General features: G+C 36.6%; 1 non-coding gene across 1 annotated transcript; it reads right to left on the reverse strand.

Annotated features, from left to right (window-relative positions):
• Window positions 1–5,127: 5,127 nt before the first annotated feature.
• On the reverse strand, window positions 5,128–5,235 carry LOC130952532 (small nucleolar RNA R71). The gene has a single exon (XR_009074716.1). It is a non-coding gene; the product is annotated as a small nucleolar RNA R71 (small nucleolar RNA).
• Between the last annotated feature and the right edge of the window lie 792 nt (window positions 5,236–6,027).

Genomic DNA, 6,027 nt, shown 5'->3' on the forward strand with positions numbered 1-6,027 from the left:
TAGCAAGGACTAAATTCTAAAAAAATCTCATATTGGGTTTATGCACCAATTTTTTTACTCCTTAAATTTTTATAAGTAAAGTTGTATATTTATATTTTTTTAAACTAAATTCAACCAAAAATAATAAGATTTAGAATAATATTATTTATAATTAATTTTTGTTGATATTAGACTAATTTAATTAAATTTAATTAACAAAAATTATTAAATGAATAGTATTATTTAATTTTTAGAATAATTTATGTAAATAAAATGTTTAAATTCTAATTTTACGTAAATACAACTTTGAAATACGAAGATACAAATACCATTTTTTAGTGGTTTTATGTTGATGGCGTACATAAACTGCTGGAGACATCGATTTAAATAATTTTTGTGTATGCATGCAAAATCAGAACATTAACAAAAATAATATAAAAAATATTTATCATATAAATAAAATAAATACAATAAAAAATAAAAATACGAAAGAGAATAGTATAAATTTTATAATTTCAAATAAAAAGAAAATATTTTATAATTTTTCTAACACTGTCAGTACTTTTTAATTTAATATTATTTTAAATTATAAATTTTCATTATTTTATGGCTATATTATTACTTATAATTAATATTTTATTTATTTTGTCTTTTTTATAGAGTACATCAAAGAAATAAAAAAAATCATACAGATAAGAAATAATAAAAATTTCATAAAATCAACAACATATATCATATGAAAAAAATACAATAAACAGTAAATAATGGCAAAAGAACGCTCATTTACATGTTCTCTCTTAGCTTGAAAGAACGCTCATTTCTTTAATGGCAAAAGAACGCTCTGCTAGCGTTTCCACGCAAGAATTTGACTTGATTCAACGAAGCAAAAAAAAGGTGAAAGATCGTGAAGGAGTGGATCTCAATCAGCCTGGCGACTCTATGGAAGGGACTACTGAGAATTTTGAGGTTCCGGCAAACAATTCAAAAGTCTCCTATAAAGACTCTCTTCTCTCGATCCCCGGCTCGTCGGTAGATCCTAATGAAGAGGTGCTTGAGCCCATAGACGAAGATGCGTCAGACCCGGAGGATCGTTGGTATAAAGAAGTGGAATGCAAGGAGGACAAACCCTTTGATGCTTGCCCAACCATTCTAATTAGTAAAGATGAATTCGAAGAATGGTGCAAGCCATGTGATGAGCGGATAATTTGTATACTTTTTGGCATTGTTTTTAGTATGTTTTTAGTATGATATAGTTAGTTTTTAGTATATTTTTATTAGTTTTTAGTTAAAATTCACTTTTCTGGACTTTACTATGAGTTTGTGTGTTTTTCTGTGATTTCAGGTATTTTCTGGCTGAAATTGAGGGACCTGAGCAAAAATCTGATTTTGAGACTCAAAAGGACTGCAGATGCTGTTGGATTCTGACCTCCCTGCACTCGAAGTGGATTTTCTGGAGCTACAGAAGCCCAATTGGCGCGCTCTCAACGGCGTTGGAAAGTAGACATCCTGGGCTTTCCAGCAATATATAATAGTCCATACTTTTCCCAAGATTTGATGGCCCAAACCGGCGTTCAAAGTCACCTCAAGAAATCCCAGCGTTAAACGCTGGAACTGGCACCTAAATGGGAGTTAAACGCCCAAACTGGCACCAAAGCTGGCGTTTAACTCCAAGAAGAGTCTCTACACGAAATTGCTTCATTGCTCAGCCCAAACACACACCAAGTGGGCCCGGAAGAGGATTTTTATGTCATTTACTCATTTCTGTACACCCTAGGCTACTAGTTTCTTATAAGTAGGACCTTTTACTATTGTATAGAAATCTTTTGATCACTTTTAGATCTCTAGATCATCTTTGGACATTGTAGTTCTTAGATCATTGGGAGGCTGGCCATTCGGCCATGCCTAGACCTTATGCTTATGTATTTTCAACGGTGGAGTTTCTACACACCATAGATTAAGGTGTGGAGCTCTGCTGTACCTCGAGTATTAATGCAATTACTATTGTTCTTCCATTCAATTCCGCTTGTTCTTTGTCCAAGATATCACTTGTTCTTCAACATGATGAAGGTGATGATTGACGCCCATCACCATTCTCACCCATGAACAAGGTGACTGACAACCATTCTTGTTCTACAAGCATCTGAGGCTTAGTGAATATCTCTTGGATTCCTGATTGCACGATGCATGGTTGATCGCCTGACAACCGAGTGCTCGCCTGACAAACGAGCCAGCCATTCCGTGAGATCAGAGTCTTCGTGGTATAGGCAAGAACTGATGGCAGCATTCAAGAGAATCCGGAAGGTCTAACCTTGTCTGTGGTATTCTGAGTAGGATTCAATGACTGAATGACTGTGACGTGCTTCAAACCTGTAACCTACTGGGCGTTAGTGACAGACGCAAAAGAGTTATTCTATTCCGGTAGGGGAGGGAACCGAACCGGTGATTGGCCGTACTGTGACAGAGTATTGAGCATTAGCTTTCACTGCAAGGATGGGAGGTAGCTGCTGACAACAGTGAGACCCTATACGAGCTTGCCATGGAAAGGAGTAAGAAGGGTTGGATGAAGACAGTAGGAAAGCAGAGAGACGGAAGGGAAGGCATCTTCATGCGCTTATCTGAAGTTCCTACCAATGAGTTACATAAGTATCACTATCTTTATCTTTTATGTTATTTTCGTTCATCACCATACATATCTGAGTTTGCCTGACTAAGATTTACAAGATGACCATAGCTTGCTTCAATACTAACAATCTCCGTGGGATCGACCCTTACTCACGTAAGGTTTATTACTTGGACGACCCAGTGCACTTGCTGGTTAGTTGTGCGAAGTTGTGTAATGTCATGGTATTGAGCGCACCAAGTTTTTGGAGCCATTACCAGGGATTATGAGAGTTGTGAAAAAGTATAGTTCACAATTTCGCGCACCAAGTTTTTGGCGCCGTTGCCGGGGATTGTTCTAGTTTTGAGCAAGCCTTTGGTAACATCAGTGCCAAGATCCGGCAACAACATCAAATTTTTGGTGTTATTGCCCGGGATTGTTCAGGCTGGACAACTGACGGTTCATCTTGTTGCTTAGATTAGGTATTTTTTTTCGAAATTCTTGAAGATGAATTCTAGAGTTTCATGATGATTTGTTGAAATCTGGCTGGCTGAGAAGCCATGTCTAATCTGATTGGACCGAGGTTTCAACTTATCACCACAAGAGCTTGTTGATTTCGTATCAATCTTGCTTTTGGAGCAGTGATTTGCTAAGGATTGGCTGACCTTTGGTCATGTCTAGTGTTTTGGACCGAAGCTTTCTTTGGAAGCTTGGCTAGCTGTGAAGCCATGTCTAATTCCTGGACCGGAGTCTTAGACTAACATTGCACTGATTCCTGGAATTCTCATTAAGAATTTTGATACCTTTTTCCACTTAATTTTCGAAAAACACAAAAAAATTTACAAAATCATAAAAAAAAAAAACCAAAAAGATTTTATGTTTCTTGCTTGAGTCTAGTGTCTCATCTTAAGTTTGGTGTCAATTGCATGAATTCATTCATGTGTCTTAAGGATCTTCAAGTAATTCTTGATGATTTCTTGCTCTGATCTTTGAATTCTATTGACTTGAGTATTTTGTGTGTCTCATATGCATTTTCAGTTCATTAGTGTCAGTAGTATACAAACTGCTAAGTTTGGTGTCTTGCATGCATTGTTATTTGATTCTTGTTGCATTTTAATTATTAAAAAATCCAAAAATATTTTTAATTTATGTCTTTTCAAGTCAATGATACAAGGGATTGAAGATTCAGAACACACTGCAGAGGAATTATACAGAAAAAGCTGAGCATTCAAAAATGCCCAGTGAAGAAGGCAGACTGGCGTTTAAACGCCAGCCAGGGCACCTGGTTGGGCGTTTAACGCCAGGATGGTGCTAGGGGGAAGATTTTGTTTTCAAATCAATTTTTTTCAAGTTTTCCAAAATCAAATCTTTTTCAAATCAAATCTTTTCAATCAAATGTTTTCAAAATTAATTTCTTTCCTTTCAAAGATACTTACTAACAATTAATGATTTGATTGAACATTTTTTGCCTTTTCTGTTAAGGAAGGTTTTATGTTTGAATCATATCTTTTCTTGTTAGGCAAGTCACTAATTTTCCAAATCAAATCTTTTAAAATAATTTTCAAAACATATCTTTTAAAATTGTTTTCAAATCATATCTTCTCAATCACATCTTTTTAAAACCATGACTTTTCAATCAAATCTTTTTAACCTCATCTTTTTCAAAATAGTTTTCAATCAAATCTTTTTGACTTCTAATTTCAAAATCTTTTTCAAAAATTACTTGATTTCTTTTTCACTTTCAATTTTCGAAAATTATCAATCAAATTTTCAAAATGTTTTCAAAATCTTTTAATTGAATTTTCGAAAATCCTCTTCCCTCCTTCTCACATCCTTCTATTTATGGAGTACCACTCCTTCTAAATGCACAATTCGAACCTTATCTACTTAAAGTTCGAATTCTTCTTCTCCTTCTTCTTTCTATTTCTCTTTTCCTCTGACAATTCAAGGAATCTCTATACTGTGACATAGAGGATTCCACATTTTCTTTTTCTCTTCTCTTTCATATGAGCAGGAGCAGAGACAAAGGCATTCTTGTTGAAGCTGATCCTGAACCCGAAAGGACCTTGAAGAGAAAGCTAAGAGAAGCCAAAGCACAACTCTCTTTAGAGGACCTGACCGAATTCTTCAAAGAAGAAGAACCCATGGCAGCCGAAAACAACAACAATGCCAACAATGCAAGGAAGGTGCTGGGTGACTTTACTGCACCTACTCCTGATTTCTATGGGAGAAGCATCTCTATCCGTGCCATTGGAGCAAACAACTTTGAGCTTAAGCCTCAATTAGTTTCTCTAATGCAACAGAATTGTAAGTTCCATGGACTTCCAATGGAAGATCCTCATCAGTTTTTAGCTGAATTCTTGCAAATCTGTGACACAGTCAAGACTAATGGGGTTAACCCTGAGGTCTACAGACTGATGCTATTCCCTTTTGCTGTAAGAGACAGAGCTAGAATATGGTTGGATTCTCAACCTAAAGAAAGCCTGGACTCTTGGGAAAAGCTAGTCAATGCCTTCTTGGCAAAGTTCTTTCCACCACAAAGATGGAGTAAGCTTAGAGTGGAAGTCCAAACCTTCAGACAGAAGGATGGAGAATCCCTCTATGAAGCTTGGGAAAGATACAAACAATTAATCAGAAGATGTCCCTCAGACATGCTTTCTGAATGGAGCATCATAGGAATTTTCTATGATGGTCTCTCTGAACTATCTAAGATGTCCTTGGATAGCTCTGCTGGAGGATCTCTTCATCTGAAGAAGACGCCTGCAGAAGCTCAAGAATTGATTGAAATGGTTGCAAATAACCAATTCATGTACACTTCTGAAAGGAATCCTGTGAACAATGGGACTAGTCAGAAGAAAGGAGTTCTTGAGATTGACACTCTGAATGTCATACTGGCTCAGAACAAGATATTGACTCAACAAGTCAATTTGATTTCTCAAAGTCTGTCTGGAATGCAAAATGCACCTGGCAGTACTAAGGAAGCTTCATCTGAGGAAGAAGCTTATGATCCTGAGAACCCTTCCATGGAAGAGGTGAATTACCTAGGAGAACCCTATGGAAATACCTACAATTCTTCATGGAGAAATCACCCAAATCTCTCATGGAAGAATCAAGAGAGACCTCAACAAGGTTTCAATAACAATAATGGTGGAAGAAACAGGTTTAGCAATGGCAAGCCTTTTCCATCATCTTCTCAGCAACAGACAGAGAGTTCTAAGCAGAATACTTCTGACTTAGCAACAATGGTCTCTGATCTAATAAAGACCACTCAAAGTTTCATGAGTGAAACAAGGTCCTCCATCAGAAATTTGGAAGGACAAGTGGGTCAGCTGAGCAAGAAAGTTACTGAACTCCCTCCTAGTACTCTCCCAAGTAATACAGAAGAAAATCTAAAAGGAGAGTGCAAGGCCATCAACATGGCCGAATATGGAGAGGAAAGAGAGGAAGAA

The sequence above is a fragment of the Arachis stenosperma genome, chromosome 1 (genome assembly GCF_014773155.1).
Source record: "Arachis stenosperma cultivar V10309 chromosome 1, arast.V10309.gnm1.PFL2, whole genome shotgun sequence".
Lineage (NCBI taxonomy): Eukaryota > Viridiplantae > Streptophyta > Magnoliopsida > Fabales > Fabaceae > Arachis > Arachis stenosperma.